The following is a 19,396-nucleotide window of genomic DNA, read 5'->3' as shown; positions in this document are numbered from 1 at the left end:
ATCTAAAAATAATGTAGTCAATGGTAAGAAGGTGCCTGTATAGTTTCACAGGGAAGGGCATATTTTGCTGGTTAAAAGATACTATTATGTATTTTAAGCACTATAATAGGTAGCACTTTTCTGGCCCTGAGTTTATTGCAGCAAGCCTGCAAATTTTCTTCTTTTACTTCTGAACTTCAAGGGCTGGTAGCCTTGATAAAATAATCAATGGTCACAGGACAACTCAAATATTTCTACTTAGTAAGTCAGCTTACTATGAAGCAACTTTATGATGACAACAGCAACATATTATCTCTTGTAAGTCTGAGACTGGTGGATACAGTCCCCAGCTACTTTTGGAGGAAACTTTTGAAAGCTATTGTATTTCTCCATTTATGATTATAGAAATAATTCAAAATAGCTGTTTGAATTAATTTTTTAAAAGGCAACAGCAAAAGGTGGAGTTGTAGCTCAGTGGTAGAGCATTTACCTCACAGTGTGAGACACTGGGTTTGATCCTAGCACCACATAAAAACAAAGGCATTGAGTCCATATACAACTGAAATAAATAAAAGGTGACAGCAAAATATCCTTGAGGCAGATTCTCCAGTATTTAATTTTTTTATAGTTATATTCTATCCCTGTTGTGGCAGAAACACAGCTCATTCTGTAAGAAATAAAAGGAGGGGGAGGCTGGTGCAGTTCATATAGTTCATATAGTGCTAACCTTTGCAAGCACAAGGCCCTGGATTCAATCCCCAGCACCAGGAAATTAAAAGAGAAAAAGAAAAAGGAAAGGACTAACACTGTCTTCCAATTTTTTCTAATTCAAATAAAATCCATGGAGAATTCTTTGAGGAAAATAGAGTGAAAGTCCATAAAGGGAGACAGAAAAGAAAATAGGACACGTACCTATTGTAGCACTTAAAATAAAAAATACTATCTCTTGACCTGCTGTCTTAAGACCTTCAGAATTTACAGAGAATTCATCATAGGGTTAGGGTTAGGGTTATGAAATAATACTCTATTTTTAATGGTGAAGTAAAAAAACCTGGAGAAGAAGGAGGAGGAGAAGGAGAAAGAGAGGAAAGAAAAAGGAAGAGAAAGAGGAGAGAAAAAGATGAAGAAAAGAAGATGTGCTGTGTCCTTGGAAATCTGCTAGGGGCTCCATTGCCTTCCAAATGCCTCCAGGATTCTAATAAATATAGTCATCTCCCCCCTCAATACAATGGCATCCCTTTTAGAACTAAGTCCATCCACCCCATGAAATTACAATTTTCTGCCCTGAAATTACAATTCTGCATTTTTCTCCTTCGCTGGCTCCTTCACAAACAAGTCTTCTAATCTAGTTCTGAAATCAGGAAAAAGTAAAACAAAAAACTCATGCTTCATACTTTAGAAAATTAATGTGGAGACACCTCCAGTATTGTGGTTTCCTATTGAAATAAAACAAACCACAACTCAATGAAAACAGAAGAAGGAAACTCAAGATTAATCACTAGACACCAACAATTAACTTGCAAATAAGAGCTTTGTAGTTGGAACAATCAAATATTTTGTCTTTTTTTCATTAGCACCTTAAAATTTATTTCCCTTCCACCCATTGAGTGGTGCCCTGATCCCCTGCCAACTGAGCTATTAACTTATGTTAATAAGTTCATGAAGTGCTTACCTTGCAAGCACAAGGCCCTGGATTTAATCCGTAGCTCAAACAACTATTTAAAATTTTAATGTGACTAACTCTTTCTTTGATTCAAACAGCAAAAATCTCATCTTCCTGTTTCTTATGTTAGCCAGCATCTTTTTTTCCTGAATTTTCATTTCTTACAATCTGTGCTGTGAGGATAAGAAACAAATGACCCTGAAATACTACCAGGTTGGACAAAGAAGGATATGCCCAGAAAACCCACATCTAGTGCTTTGAGAAATAGCCCTGAATCTGCATACACACATGCACATTTTGTTCATGGAAATGGCACAACCAATGATGCACTGTTCTATAGCCTTTGTCTTGCAAGTTTCAGATTGTTATAACACTTGAACTACATTTCCTCCCCTTGGTGTATAATCCGGGAGAAAGGTTAAAAATCCAACCAAATAAGCAGGGAAGATTCACCAACTTTGCATTTTTAAGTCAATAGATAATTTTATGGTTATTCATGGGGCACAAAATGATAATTTAGTACATTTATACAATGTGTAATAACCAAAATCAGGGAGATTACCATTTCCATTTCCTAATAAATTCAACAAATTTTTAAAATACTAATTATGTTTACTGAACACAAAATTATGTTATAATTAATAATAGGTATCTATAAAATTCCCATATACTAGAAAGACAAATAATATCCTCTTAAATAATACAAATAAAAAAAAATCACAAAAGTAAGTGGAAAATTCTTCAAACTTAATGACAATGAAAGGAATATATTCTAAAATTTGCAGCCAAAGTGGTAGTGACAGGAAAATATGTAACTTCATGTTGACATCAGAGAAGACAGTTTAAAACCAATGATCTTAATTTCTGTCTTAAGAATCTAGAGAAAGACAAGCAAATAAAATCCAAAGTAAATAGGACAAAGAAATAATAAAGAACAGATATCAACCCAATGGAAAACAGATAAACTACAGAAAAAAAATCAAGTTTTTGAAAAGATTAATAAAACTCATAAATACCAAGCAAGAATACTTGAGAAAAATGACAGACAATAAAAATTATCTTTAGGTGGTATCCATAGATTCTAAAAACATTAAAAGTAAGATAGTCATGGACTATAATGAACAACATTATATCCAGAAATACAATAAATTAGGTGAAGTGGACAAATCTCTTGAAAAATAGATTTCTCAAGACAGCAAGATTATCCCTCTATGAAAAAAATTTCATTTATAATTTGAAAAAAAATTTCAATATTTTGGTTTTTTAGTTGTAGTTAGACACAATAGCTTTATGTTATTTATTTATTTTTATGTGGTGCTGAGGATCAACCCCAGCACTTTACACATGCTAGGCAAGCACTCTACTGCTGAGCCACAACCCCATCCCATAATTTGAAAATTTGACACAAATAAAATTCTAACTCTCAGAGATTTCACAGATTGAATTCTTTCATTTATTTAAAGAAAAAGTGATACAAATATTCACAAGTTAAGGGCTGGGTTGTAGCTCAGTAGTAGAGCACTTGCCTAGCACGTGAGAGGTCCTGGGTTCGATCCTCAGCACTACATAAGAACAAATAAACAAAATTAAGGTATTGTGTACAACTAGAAAACAAATATATTTTTAAAAAATTTCCCAAGTTAGAAAATAAAAGGAGAAAAAAATCTCCCAACTAATTTCTTAGGTAGACATAACTCTGATACCAAAACCAAATGGAACATATCTAATACCACAAGATCTGATAACAACAACAAAAATATTGCACAACTATTTCTCATAAACATTTGTGCAAAAAAAAAGTCCTCTACAAAAGCAAGCCAATCATATGTAACAGGAACAATACAACCCAAACAAGTTTAGTTTGGGAATGTAAAATTTGCTCAATATTTGAAAATTAATGAATGTAATTTACTTCATTAACAGAACAAGGAATGAAAAATAGATATACAATAATTTCAATAAATTTTAAAAAAGTATTTGACAATCGAAACTCATTCCTAATTTTTTTTTTGAAAACTAGGAATAGGAGGAAATTTTTCTCACCTGACACAATGTGTCTATGAAGAACAAACAACTGATACATTTAGTAGTGAAATGCTGAATGTTTCCCACCTAACTTTACGAACAAGGCGAGGATATCTCTCCATGTTCACTTACTCCAATGCTGGACATGTTAGTCCACAAAATAAGGAAAAATAAAGACAAGCTGAGAGGAATAAGTGTGGAAATGAAAATAAGAAACTACTTTCATTTGAAAAAAAATCCTAAAAAATCCTCTTCAAATTGTTTTTATTATTTTGTGATATTGACAGGGTCATAGGATTAAAAGTTAATGAACAAACACCCAAACATGGTGACAAAGGAAGAGACCTGCACAGAGAAGAATTGGAAGACTTTAATGTTACCAAATAAGTTATTCTTCTCTTTACATCTGCTAAGTTTCCAATATTAGTTGAAAAACTTCTCCCCAAGGCCAATGTTATACAAATACTTTTAAAAATTATCTTGAAATTAGTGTTTAAGTTATTATTATTTTTATTATTATTATTATTTATTTGGGGCTTACATTCATTTAGATTTTTTTTGTCTGATGTGTCAGTGCTCCAGCATGATTTCCTTCCAGAACAGATTTTTTTAAAAGTTATCATTTCCTCGGCTGATTTGATATATCATTAGCTTATTTGTTTATATGCCAATATAATCATATTTTTCAAGTTCAAGGATTAGAATGTTTTATTCAGCTTTGTGTCACTGTGACCAAAATACCTAGCAAGAACACCTTAGACGAAGGAAAGTGCCTGTGCAGCTAAATGTAAATGGAATAGTTTGTCATACATTCTTTACTATCTGACTCCTTTTGCGCACCATAATATTTCTAAGATTCTTTTATGTTATTACTGGTATCAGTAGTTTATGTTTTTATTGTGGAGTTTTATTCCATTTCAAGGATTATGATAACTTGTTTTATCCAGGCACTTGTTCATGGACATTTTGATTGCTTCCATTTGGGAACTACTCTGAGCATAGCAGTTCTGAAGTTCATGGGAACATGTACTTTTCTAGTTTTATGCATTTATGTCTGGTGACAGCATTGACAGGTCACATGATTAGTGTATGCTCATCTTCATAAGCAGCCACCAAACTGTTTTTCAAAGTGATCATAACATGTATCCCTCTCAACAACAGAGGATGGAGCTGCAGTTGTTCTAAATCCCTGCCAACACTTGGCATTGTCATTTGAATTTTAGACATTATGATGGATGTGAGTTGGTCTTCATTTTTGTTTTCCTGATGACTCATGCTCTTGAGCAAATTTTCAGGTATTCATTGATGTTTACATTCCTTTCTTTGTGTAGTATCTGTTGAAATATTTGATCCTTCTTTAAGTTGCTTGTCTTACTATTGCCAAATTTGAAGATTTCCAATGACCATAAATCTTGTCAGATACCTGAATACTGTTAATCTAATAATAATAAAATTTATTTTATTATTATTAATATTGTAAATATTATATGTGGCTTATCTTATCATTTTCTTTTTCTTGATGGAAAATTTCAAACAACAGAAATTTAAGATTCAAATAATGTTTAATTTAACTCTTTTTTTACATTAATAATTTGTCCTCTTTATCTCAAATATAAGAAATCATTGCCAATATAAAAATTCAAGGCCAGAAATTTTTTTCATCTTAGTTTTCTTCTCCAAGGTTAGAGTAGCTTTTATTTCTAATGCAAAAACAATGAACTAGCACACTGAGAGACCAAGCTGAAGTCTGTCTCTAAATAGAGCACAAGGGGTAACAGCATCTATAACAAGAAGATAAAGAAGTATAAAAGGGAGGCTAAGGTAAATGAGTCCCAATCTGACTTCTAGAACAAAAAAAAAAAGACATATTGGGCGAGCACAGATAAGAAAAAATAACATAAACATAAGAAAAATGTCCTGGCTTGTCTTCAGATACAAAGACATATAAAACATTAAAGAAAAGTTTAAATCACACATACATATGTGTACACACACACACACACACATACACATACAGGCATACCCCAATGGAAATTTATCATTTTAAAGTGTTCCATAACCAGAGTAAAAAGAGAAAGTACAGATTATTCACAAAATTACAGAGGAATTCACAATAGTAGTACATAATGAAAAATACAAAGTAAGATCTTATTATAAAGTTACTAATAATATTTCTGTGGACTTGATAGCAAATTTTTAAAAGAGGTGCATAAAATAGAAGCATGAGGTAAAGTATGTTATTACTAATCTCTTAAATAAGTTTCACATAATGCCAACAAAATTGCAAGATGTTGGAGAAAATGGTAACAAATTATTGTGTAGAAAAACTGTGTTACCCAAGGCAATTTTTACTACCCCAGAAAGCATTTCAAACCCATGTAAGAGGGAAATATGAACTGGCCAAGGCTCCAACTGTTCTTTTCACCATGTGTCAAAATGAGAAATCACAAACTGGCACATTTCACTGTTGATGTTTATTTATGTTACTATTTTCATGGCTGGTCCCTAAGATCTGAGTTGGCAGAGCCAGAAGCTCTATTTTTACAGACCAACATCCCTAAATTATAGAAAAAAAGTACATTTTCTCTTTTCTTATACTTAATGCAGAATGACTTTTGTTCACCAAAATGTGTGAGGATATTTGATCCTCTAACAGTCAGTCAGTTCTCTAGTGGATCCCCTCTGGGAGCCCTGTAATTCAATTCTATGCTGACACTTCTTAGAGAATAGGGTTAGATCCCACAGTTTGAGGGTGATTCTTATGAAGCTGTGCTCCACTTTGGATTCCAACAGCAAGCATAGGCTGTGACCTGTGCTAATGTATGTGGTGTGTGTGTGTGTGTGTGTGTGTGTGTGTGTGTGTGTATTTATATTTTATCATATAAACATTTTATTTTATAAATCTATCTATTATATGTATAGATGGTAGGCTATAAATTGGGGTTCCTAATCCCCTCCTCAATTTTGGTTAATTTGCTAGAGCAGCTCACAGAACTCAGGGAAACACTGTGTTTGCAAATTTATTGGTCTATCAACAAAAGATATTAAAGAATAGATTGACATGAAGCCAGATGAAAGAGAGAACAGGTAAGGGAGAAGAGGTGCAGAGCTTCCATGCCCTCTCTAGGAATGCCACTCTCCAGGAACCTCCCCATGTTCCACTACCTGAAAGTTCATTCAAATCATGCCAATTGCATTTTTAAGAGTAAAACTGAAAATACTTTAGATGAAAGTATGTAGTGTGTCAATGTCTATGTCAGTCCTGACATGCCTGGTCATATTACTGGAAAGCAGTAAAATGTTCTGTGCTGGGGCAGAGTATTATGAGTCCTTGACAGCCTGTGGATTTCCAGATTTGGGCAGGTGGGGACTGGTGCTTATTGTAGTAGACTTGATATGTGTTGGGTGTGAGTTGAAGTCAGAGCTCTAAATTAACAGTTGGCCTGAGAAGGGCAACTGCCAAGGCATTTGCAATAAGAAAAAAACTGCCACTGTTCTATTGACTGGGTCCTCCTTTCTCTGGGGAGCAGGCATTTTAGGAAGTGTCCACAGTGGACCTGCAGGAGAGATGAGAGGACCTGTCCAAGAAAGAGCATGTGCCCTTCATTCTTTTATTGGTTCCTTTCTCTGGCTGTTGTCTGCAATCTTCCATTTTTCAGGGTAAGGATAGGAAAATATCTTCAATATACAAAGATCAGAAAACCAAAAAAGATGTCCCATGCTGAAATTTAAAGACACCCAAGGTGAAAGTAAAACCAAATCAAAGAGATGTAAAAATATAAAAGCTACCCCTATGTATTCTGTAACATCAGATTCTATTCTAAACAGTGCCATCAGATTCTATTCTAAACAGTGCCATCAGATTCTATTCTAAACAGTGCATCTTTAGGATACTTCCCTTTGCTCTACTCAACATCTTGACAATATCAGTGACTGCTCTTTTCTTTAGGCAAAGAATAGTGTAATCTACTTAGAAATTATATATATATATATATATATATATATATATATATATATATAATAGATAATTATTATATATATATAATAGTATTCTAAATAAACCATTTGTGACAGTCACTATCAAGAGTATCACTCTATACTGACTAGACTAAAAACAATTGTCCTTTGGGGCTGGGTCATGACTCTGTGGTGGAGAGGTCACCTGACATGTGTGAGGCCCTAGTTTGATCCTCAGCAACACATAAAAATAAATAAATAAAATAAAGTTATTGTGTCCATCAACAACTAAAAGTCTGTTTAAAAAGAGGAAGAAACACAATTGTCTCTCATGAAACCTTATTTTAGGGGGTACTCCTATAAATTGGTAGTCCACCAAAGGTTTTGATTGTGTGCTTTTCATTCTCATTCACTTTTGTATAACAATTCTTTTAAATATGATTTTCCCCTACATTTTCATTAGTAAGTAAATTTGCTTTTCCTTAGAATCTTTGTCAATCTGATTTTTAAAAATCAGCTTTCTTGGGGCTGGGGTTGTGGCTCAGCAGTAGAGCACTTGCCTAGCATGTGTGAGGCCCTGGGTTCGATCCTCAGCACCACATATAAATAAATAAATAAATTTAACAATATTGTTTCCAACTATATCTAAAAAATAAATATTAAACAAATTTTGAAAATCAGCTTGTCTTGTTCTAAAATTGAAAAAAATCATGTTGATATTCCTTTTGAAATTATAGTCTTTTATGAATCTTTTAGGCAGAAGAAAAAATTTAATTATATTGTCTTTCTAAGAAAAATCAATTCAAGTCTCTTTTTGTGCATAACTTAGTATGTTAAGTCATCCTTCCAATGGATTTTGCACATCTCTCTTATGTTTTTTTCTAATTATTTGGTTTGCTGTTGCTATTATGAATGGATCCTTTCTTCCTTCACATGTTGTGGTAGTTGCTGTATATGTAGCAGTAGTGATAATAATAGAAAAATGTACTGAATATTAACCATGTGCAAGTCAATTGTTATAGTATGGACCTAGAAATGTCCCCTAAAGAACTCAAGTATTAAACAAGGCAACCATATTCAGAGGTGAAACAGTTGGATTACAAGAGCTGGATTGATCCATTTGATGAATTAAAAATTTGAATGAACTATTGTTTGGTAACTGTAAGCAGGTGAGTCATGATGGGAGGAAGAAGGTCAGAGGGAGCATGACCTTGGGCTATATATGTCCTGGTCCCATCTTCTCTCTCTCTCTCTCTGCTTCTTAGCTCCCATGTGCTGAGCAGCTTTCCTCCATCACATCCTTCCCCCATAATATTTCTGCCTTGGAACCAGCCAGTGGTAGTCTAAACACTCTGAAATTGTGAAACAAAGTAAATCTCTCCTCTAAAAGTTGTTCTTGTCAGGTATTTTTCATCAAAGCTCATTAACATAGCAATGGCATGTTTTTAGGTCAATCAACTCAATCTTTACAAATAAGGCATCAGCCAGGTCTTATATGCAGAGAGTAGAGTTCCATCCAGTAATTATATAATTAATTACATATAATTATATAATATAATGCAATTATATTACATTAAGGGATATATTCAAGATATTTCCATAATTTATAAAATGTCCAGGAAGGACAGAGACCTCTGTTTGGATTCTGCACAGCTAGAAAAAAATGGAGCCAGGAGGAAGGTGCAAATACAGCACAGAAGTATTCCAGTGGACACTGTCCCCACAACTTGTGCCACTTAACACCTTGCTGCCAGGAACCCAACTTCAAGGGACCCTACCTCCTGGATGCACAGAGCAATTCCACTGGACATGCACTGACTTCAAAAGAACACAAATTACCTACATGCCACTCCTACCCTGAATTGCCCATATGCACATGTAGGTTTGTCTCACATAAATTCATCTCATTGAAGAATCAATGCCAATTGGAACTCTTACTTCAGATGAGACTGGGAAACTGCACTTGTCTATGCAGTAGTAGAAGGCATGATAAATGGAGAAAAAGACATCTGCCATAGTAGACATTAGACTCATTATGTACTCTTGAAACAAATTTATATATTGTTCAGTCCCCAAGAGGATCTTGCATCCCTTGCTGGCAGCAACCTTGGTTTTAGGGGTTAGGTGAGTGGCTCCGAGTGCTGGGGGAGGTAGTGCTGAGGCTGAGAAGGTCCAGCAGTCGGCTGAGGGTGAGTGCACACCCAGGAAGATAGGGAAGCTGAAGACAAATTGTAAGGTAAGGGTGGAGATGGGCTTGCAGCTCCCCTAAGGGACCTGAAGGGCTGGCAGGCCTGGAGGGGCAGGATGTGGCCAGCACCTGGGACAGCTGTTCCATGCAGCTCAAGGCCTTCTCCAGCCTCAGATGCTCATTCCTCATTCCTGCTAAGCCAATCAGATGGTAGCAGAGCACACGATGCCCTTTTAGCAGTGCACCATCCCTGGACCGCGGCAGTCCTTCACTGCACAGTCTTACTCCATGGCTTCCATGAACCAGGAGCCCATGTTGGACTTGTGGTTGTCTTCCACCAGATGTGTTTCTACTGGTACCATCCTTCCATGTGGTTTGGGCATTCGGAGGAGATATTCAACAGGGCTGTGATCCCTAAGGCATTCAGCATGTCTATCCAGGCAGCATTGTAGGCACCCTAGAAGTAGAAGAACCAAAGAATCTCCAAGGGACCCCTCTGCCTGGATGCGCAGAGCAGTTCCACTGGAGCTGCAGCCCAGGTGACAGGACTCAGTGGCACTGGTGGGATGTCTGCCGGGTCGTTGGTTTTGGAACATAATTCTGGGTAAGCAGAGGAAAACTTCTCACAGTCACGTTTGAGCAAGCAGATGTCTGCTCACTGGGGCTTAGGATGGAGTGCCTGCACTACTAGGGTCATGGTGCAGTTCTCCCTGAGCCCTTGGCATATGAGCTCCATTCAAAGTAGAGGATGACAGCCAAGTAGAGGCTAGAGCACAAGAGGGCGCACTTCCTCTTGGGCGTGCAGATTGGACTCCAGACTCAGGGAGTCTTTGTTCCGCCTATTGTCCTGGGTGTTTTATCAAAGGAGGTGGACCAAACCTCCAATAGGAAAGGTGTGCAAAAAATCGAGCAGCACGCGTTTGCTGGTGCTGCCCAGCCCCAGGGTTGGGGGCTGCCCCTGCTGTCAGCCCAGCTGCCGCCACTCACTGCACCATCCACCCCACCCCTCAACCCTTCGCAACCACCAGCTCCCAACCTCTGCCTTGGTGGTTCTCGCTTAGCTTCATCAGCCTTTTGAGCACATTGCCATCCATCTCTCCCAATTAATCAATCGTCACTATGGAGTGTAGGAACTGGGGCGATAGATAGTCATCCAGGCCAGCCAGGCAACAGGAATGGGCGAACAAGGGTTAAGAGAAGGAGTCTTCAGAAGTGACCACCAACTTGGTCCCCTGAGGCTTGGGCGGCCAAACCTGTATTGGGTCACCTTCCTTCTGCATGTTCAGGTTACATAGCAGTCCTAGCAGCCTCAGGTGCCTTGCATGAGCTTGCACTCACTAGGGTGTGGCAGCAGAAGTGTGTGTGTTGAAGGGAGACTAGCGCTGGCTCCTTCCTGTCATTGCCTCAAACGTGTTTTGCTGCTCCTGCACCTTGGGTTGCAGCCTGCTCATTGCTGCTCTTCCCCTAGCACTCGCCAGAGTTCTGGGCACTGCATCCACTTTTTCTTGGAGGAAGTTTGATAATTGGTTTGGCAAGATGCTTGTCATTTATGTTGTCATTGAGATAATTGTTTTTCATATCATACATCATTACAAGAGTATACATAGTACTAAGTTATTGTAACATCATAGGATCAATTCAGATAACTTTTGTATTTGGTATTGCTCATTGTGCTTTTCTATCTTACTTGGTCTTGTCCTCATAAAGTTTAGTGAACTTTTTGAGAAATTCTTTTCTGTTTTCTTATTTTTCTTTATGGTGTCATCATTTTCTCCTGTCTTTATTTTACCTGGAAAAAGATAATAAGGGTAGGCCCTTATTATCTTTTTCCATCCACTTTATTCTAATTTCTTCCCTCTTGCTTTTTTGTTTGTTTGTTTGTTTGTTTTTATTTTGTTTTTGTAACTACTCAAGGTGGATGATCAGAGTCAACATTTATTTTATCCATCCATATATCTTTTGCTAATGTAAGCAAGTTGAAGTAGAAGCAGTACTTTAAGAACTTCTTAAGACGCATCCTGTTCCTGTTGATTGGTTGAATGTCAGTTATCTTCTGCTCAAAATTATTTCCAAATTTCCTTGTAAGTTTTATCCCCCAAATGTATATTTTACTAAAATGCTTTGGTTCATTTCAAAACTTTTGGTGATTTTTCACAAGGTTTACTTTGTTGACTCATCATTTAGTTCTGTTGTCAAATCATCTACTCTGAACAACATCCTTAAGAAAATTTTGAGACTCCCTTTTTGCTTGTATTAGGTCACTTGCCAACACAGTGACAAAATACCTGAGATAAACAATTGAAAAGAAGGGAAGATGCATTTAAGATTTCCAGGAATCAAGGAAAAAGTGGGAATGTCCAAGAGTGCTGTCTGTACATGGGTCCACTGCCCAGAAACCCCAGCCCCTTTATGCTTTTCTTTCAACCCACTGTTCAGCCACGCAGCTCCCAGGGAAGCAGGGCACCCATGCAAGGGCACATGTGGCTTTTCTGAAAACAGTAAGCCTCACTCAATCATGGGGCTTTGAGACAGGCAGACAGGATGAACCATGCCAACGCAGGTTATGGTTCATGGAAGCACATGTAGTGAACCTGGGCCTGTTATTCTGGGTGAGAAAGCGCATTCTGTCCTGATGGTGACATTGAGGCTTGAAGTCATTCATGAGTGAACAGAGATGTTTATTGCCACGTAGCCTCTTCAAGGGCTTTAAAAATGCCCTCCTTTCTAGCCAAGTTTGAAAGGACCTCTAATCTGGCACTCAATGACAACACTGTTAAACAACACTGCAAATGAAGTAACTTTTTTCTTCCCTGCTCCCCAAGCCTTTCCCAAAGAAGTACATTCTTCTTTCTCCAAAACCATTGCTCCTTCTGGAATGGCTCCTTAAAATGGCTTTAGTCCAGGTCAGGCTTCAACATGGCTCCCCAGATGCTCTTCACAGGAGCTGTCACCAGGCAAGGACTCTGTCCCACCCCTAACTCTCTTGCACTTCTAGAATTCAAGGAGACCTGAACAGTGGAGTCCCCATTTCAATCAAAAGAGACTCTTTGAAAAGAGTCTCCTAACAGGAGTTTAATTATGCAAGACTATATTAATATACTTCCAGTAATCTGCCTAAAATTAAAAACTATAATATATGCAAGAGAGAGAAAATGGTGCTTCCAAGCACAAAGGATTCATTTCAGGTCTATGCCTAAGTAATTGCTTTCCTCCATGATCTTGCCAGATAATTCACTAAAGAAAAATCTGAATTGTACCAGAGTTTCCAGGAACACCTTATGAAATGTGGCCTGTGACACAGAGAGTGGGAGTGGACCTAGAAGAAAAATGCTCCAAAGACCAAACCACACATCAGAGAAAAAAAAAAAAAAAGTTCTATGGTTGTGGTCAATGTGCCCAGGATGCAGCAGCACAAACAATAGTCCTTTCCCTTCCTTTCTCTTCCTCACCATCCTGCCTCTCAGTGACAACAAAGTCAAGATCTTCAGCTGACCTGTGCACATCTGCAAGACACCATTCAGCTCCTGGCCACTTGCACATCTGCCTGCTATGGTGCTGCACTCTTTATGATCCCATGTTGGTATATGCTACATCCACTGGCTCTGGACTCCATGTACATATCTACTCTAAACAAATTCTTAATTATTATTAGAAATAAATTATTATTAGTGCTTCCCAAGTTGCATGATCAGAGTCAACATTGATTTTGTCCCTGTGTCTTTTCTCTAATGTAAGCAGGTGGAATTATGAACTGCTTCATCAGCCTCCTATTGCTTTGATTTGTTGAATCTTTGTTATCTGTCATCTCAAAAGCATTTCCAATTTTCCTTGTAATGTTTTTCTTTACCCCATATATACTTTTTATAAAAAGTCTTTGCTTTATTTGAAACTTCTGGTGACCTTTCACTTATTTTTTATTGTTGACTCATAATTGAATTCTATGTTCAAATCATCTATTCTCAATAAATCCTTGGGGAAATTTTGAGTCTTGCTTTATGATTGCATTTGTTATCTTGCCTTCACTGCTTCAAAATACCTGACAAACTTTTTTTTCCCTTGTACTTTTTTTATTTTCTATTATTATATATTAAACATATATGTTTCCAACTGTATATATGGCAGTGGATTTCCTTTAGTTATTGTCAACATTTCTCCATATAATATTCTTTTTTACTAGGTTTGTGTTCATTTTTTCATATGTTTTATATGTATTTTCACATGCATATTATTTGAATATTCATGGTTTTATATATATATATTCATACCCTAACTTTCACCTTTACCCTACGCAATATTTAATACTAATCCTAAATTTACCCCGTTTCTAATTGAACATTAATACAAAAGCATATATAGTAATATGAATATTCTTGCATACATATTCAAATATCCAATTGATAATTGTATACACAAGTATTTATATATGTTCACATATAATTTATCTGTACAATTGGAAATTAATAAATGTGTATTTATATATCTCACACCTTTTCCTATCTCAAAACATATATATTTCTATGTATTTTAATGCACATTTTTACATGTATATTCTTATAATTAAACATGTTTTTCAATATACCTATTCATTGCCTAATTTTTATGTGTAATTTGACTTGCATTCAAATATCATTGGTATATTTTCATATATACATTTTTATATACATATATATACATATATCTGCTTTCACAAATTAAAAATGTGTCTTCCTAAATCTCACATTGAACTCTTCAGAATTTTAAAATATCAAAATTGCACATGTGCATTCTTAAAATATTCATATTTTTCAATATACTTATTCATTCCCTAACCCTAATATATACAAAATGTAGTACTAACCATTGTTTTACCCCTATAACTACCCTACATTCAGATAAAAGCATATATACTTGTATGAATACTCTTATGTATTTATATTTACATACACATTTATCACTTATATTTGCAGAAGTGTTATTATAGGTACATATATAAAATTTATCTTTGCATTTATATATTTAAAATTTGTATTTATATCTCATATTAACCCTTCCCTATTTCAAAACATATATTTATGTTAATTTTTATGCAAATGTTACCATGCACATTCTTAGGTGTATTTATGTTTCCAACAAGTATATTTATTCCCTACAGATAAATGTAAGTGTAAACCAAAATTTTAAAATGATAATAATCCTATATTTACTTGTATACTTAAACCTACCTTTAAATAAATGCATATATAATAATTTTAATATTCATTTGTAAATAATTATGTATACAAGTATCAATGTTATATTAGAATATGTATAAGTATATATTCATATATAGTAAATCTGTGCAGTCCTATTTTTAAAAATCTGTGTTCATATGTGTCATTTTAAAACCCCTCTTAGGTCAGGGCTGGGGCTGGGGCTCAGTGGTAGTGCAATTTACTGGCATGTATGAGTCACTGGGTTTGATTTTCATCACTGCATATAAATAAATAAAATAAAGGTCTATCAACAACTAAATTTTTTAAAAATAATAAATAAAAATTAAAACCTTCCCTAGTTCAAAACATATATATTTATTTATATTTCATACTTATATTCATCAGTTATTCTAATGAGTATTCTTGGTTTTTCATATGCATTTCTTTTACTAACCCTAACCATTACCCTACACAAAATTTAACACTAAACCTAAATATAACCTTATACCTGAATCTACATTAATATAGAAGCATACATAAAATTGTGAATATACATGTGTAATGAGACATATACATTCAATTATCAAAAATATATTTGCATATATATTATATATGCATATTTATTTGTGCATTCACAAATTTAAAAATGTGTATGTATACATCTCACATTAAACTCTTTTCTATTTCAAAAAAATATATCTTATATATGTGCATTCTTAGAAATATTCATGTTTTTTGATATACGTATTCATTCCATAGCCATATTGCCAACTCTTGCCATAATTTAATACTAATCCTATGCATACCCCTTTAATTAAATCTAATTTTACATAAAAGCTTATGTATTTACATAAATGTTTTTGTGTATTTTGATACATATATTCAATTATCAATGGCGTATTTGCATATTTTTGTATTAATATATATTTTCTGTTTCTGCATTTGCAAAATAAGAAATGTATATTCATAGAACTCACATTAAACCTTTCACTGTTTTAAAGCATATGTGTTTATATATTTTTTCATAGATTTTTCACAAGTATAAGCTCATTAATATTCATGTTTTCTGAAAAACTTATTCATTCCCAAACATCAACACTAACCTAAGCCATAATTTAATACTAACTCTCACAACACCCTTATACCTAAACTTATTTACATAAATATATGTGCAGTAATATGAATGTGTATGTGTATTTCAACTTAGATATTCAATTACAAATGGTATATTTACATATATATTATTGTATATACATATATAAAATTTATCTCTACAATTGCAATTTTAAAATGTGCATTTATAAGACTCACTTCCCTATTTCAAAACATATACCAGGGGTATAGTGACACAAACCTGTAATCCCAGTGACTCTGGAGTTTCAGGATGATCTGGAGTTCAAAACCAGCCTCAGCAAAGCAAGGCAATAAGCAACTCAGTAAGACTCTCTAAATAAAAATTGACATAGTGCTAGGGATGTGGCTCAGTGGTCAAGGGTGCCCCTGAGTTCAATCCCTGGAAACCCCCCCCAAAAAACCAAACCCATATACAGGGATATATGTTGCCATACAAATATAATCATGTACATTCTTATGAATATTCATGATTTTCAATATATATATTAATTCCTAACCCTAAACCTAAAAACAATAGTAATCCTAAATTTAACAATATACCTAAAAATATTAATATGGCATCATATATAATAATATGAATATTTTTGTTAATTAGACACGTCCATTTCATAAGTATTAGTACATATTAATATACATTCATCTGTGTTTACAATTTTTTTTTAAGAGAGAGTGAGAGAGGGGAGAGAGAGAGAGAGAGAGAGAGAGAGAGAGAGAGAGAGAGAGAATTTTTTAATATTTATTTTTTAGTTCTCGGCGGACACAACATCTTTGTCGGTATGTGGTGCTGAGGATCGAACCCGGGCTGCACACATGCCAGGCGAGCGCGCTACCGCTGAGCCACATCTCCAGCCCTGTGTTTACAATTTTTAAAAAAGTGTATTTATATCTCCTATTAAATCATTCTCCATTTGAAAAATGTACATTTACATATATTTTCATGTGTAATTATATTTTTGTTTTTGATTTACATATTCATTCTCTAACTTTAACCCAGGCTATAATTTAATATTAACTCTCAAAATATCTCTATACTTAATTTTACATGAATGTGTATGTAGTAATATGTTTATGTATATTTTGACTTATATATTCAATTTTCAATGGTATATTTGCATTTATATATCAATGTTTTATATAATTTATCTTTGCATTTGCAAATTAAAAATGTGTGTTATGATTCAAATTAAACCCTTGCCTATTTCAAAACATATATATTTTCATACACATTTTCACGTGTACATTCTTATGAATATTCATGCTTTTGATATATATATATTTTCATTCCCTAGCCCTATGTCTAACCCTACACTATTCCTAAATTTAGTTCTGTACATAAAACTACATTAATATAAAGCATATGTAATAATATGAATATTCATGTGTAATTAGACATAAATTTAATTAGACATAAATTTAATATCAATGGATAAAGAGTGTGGCATAGGGAGGCAACTTACATGATGATCAGAGAGCAGAGAAACTCTTTTCTCCATATTCAAAATGTATACCTCATACACATGGCTCCAATGAACAACTTCCTCCAGCCACACCCCACCTGCCTTGAATTTACCACTCAACTAATTCACTGATTAGATCAAGACAAGCATTCAGTCATTTCTCCTCTGAACCTTCTTGCACTGTCTCACATATGAGACAGTAATTTTCTTTGTCTTCAACTTCATTGATTGGCATGAGATAGACAACCTTTTGCAAGGCCTCACTGACAAAATATAATTCAACTTCATCTATTTGTGCTTATCTTCCTAAGTTATGTCTCAAATATGAAATGGTGATCAGTTCTGCTAACACTGAGTATTTGTTTCACTAATATCAAATTTCTACCCTGCTGCTCTGTTTCCATGCTTTTCTGCATATATAATAAACTTGAGTAATAGGGTAATATTTTTGAAGCCATTTTACAATGCCAGTCAAACCTGGCATTTTTGATATTAATGACATGCAGATCAGTCAAGGGGATATCACTATAAGCTGTAATTCACATGTGCACAATCTGGGATAATTCTGTGACTATCAACTGGTTGGTGGTAATGAGATACATCCCAATTTCAGACAAATTAAAATGTGAAGAAAAGAATACTCTGGCAGAAACCCACAGAATCACTTCTGATGATTCCTTCTATCTTTCTGAAAGTGATGAGAAATGCAGTATGGTGAGTATGGACAGCACCCTGGAGGACGTCCTGGAGGAGGCCACCTTCCTGTGCACTGGCTGTGCCAAGGATTGAGGGCTCCTTCAAGCACTGGTGCAGTGGGGTCCTCGAGATGAGCAGGTGCAGGGGACCAACTGCAGTGCTTGATGGGCCTTTTTGTTGTCTGCTTTGTGGACACTGTGGTGACCTTAGCAGAGTGCGCCCATAAGAAATCAACTGGCAAGGCAATGAGGAGAACATGGCCCTAATCACAGCTGTGCCTGCAGGACACCCCACCATCACCAACTACCTGTTGAACTATTTCTCTGGTCTTGATCTTGAAAGAAGGGACATGCTCAGCTTCACTGCCATGATGAAGTCACCATGTAGGGCTAGATGGAGTGTGCCAGAGTCCTGATGCAGGGGCAGATGTACATGGAAGGGAGACCCGTCATGAAATATCCCTCCAGAAGTGAGCCGCTTACATAGGCTGGGTGGAGGCTGCGCGCAACCCTCTCCCTAACAGTTTGGGGAAAAGTACAGGCTAGAGCTGCTGCTGGCCTCTGAGGACGTTCTGAAGCCTACAACCTCCAAAAATGCTTGCAGAGACTCACTGAGTTTGTGTGGTCCATGCTGACCTAGCACTCCAACTGGGGCCTGGAGGATGGGAGCATCCTAGACCATATGATCAGGATGAGCATAAGCTTTTACAGTCCAACTGTGGCCATCATTGCCAAACTGTGAGCCCTGGGGACCTTTCCTGTGGGGAAAAAGGCAGCAGGTAGTAAGGAAATCTTAGCAGCTAGGGGAAAACCAGGACACCCTTGCCCAAGAGAGGGATGAGGAGGAAGGCACTGAACAACAATAGCAGACTTCTGAGCCCATGAGAGCCTCCAGAGAGGAGGTTCCAAGAGTCAGCACCCCATCTCTTTACCTTCCAGGGGCCCAGGGGTCAGCTTCTGCCAGGTGGAAGGCCAGCCTCCTGCCCCACAAGCTCCTGCATCAGAGAAGTGAGTGGCCAGGTGTGGTGGTCCTCAGCATCCACATCAGCAAGGTGCAAGCACCCACCTTCCAGGGGGACCAGAAGGGCAACACCAAGACAGCACCCACCTGCAGATCCCCAAGTGGC

At 35.9% G+C, this 19,396-nt stretch overlaps 2 pseudogenes; one reads left to right on the top strand and one right to left on the bottom strand.

Moving 5' to 3' along the window:
- Window positions 1–9,523: 9,523 nt before the first annotated feature.
- LOC144249386 (dual specificity protein phosphatase 4 pseudogene) lies at window positions 9,524–11,092 on the bottom strand (annotated as a pseudogene).
- Window positions 11,093–18,165: 7,073 nt separating this feature from the next.
- Window positions 18,166–19,011, top strand: LOC144249385 (ankyrin repeat domain-containing protein 33B pseudogene; annotated as a pseudogene).
- The last annotated feature ends 385 nt before the right edge of the window (window positions 19,012–19,396 follow it).

Source organism: Urocitellus parryii, chromosome 11, assembly GCF_045843805.1.
Source record: "Urocitellus parryii isolate mUroPar1 chromosome 11, mUroPar1.hap1, whole genome shotgun sequence".
In the NCBI taxonomy this organism is placed as follows: Eukaryota; Metazoa; Chordata; class Mammalia; order Rodentia; family Sciuridae; genus Urocitellus; species Urocitellus parryii.
Note: the sequence above shows the minus strand (reverse complement) of the source record. Positions and strands in the feature narration are given on the sequence as shown.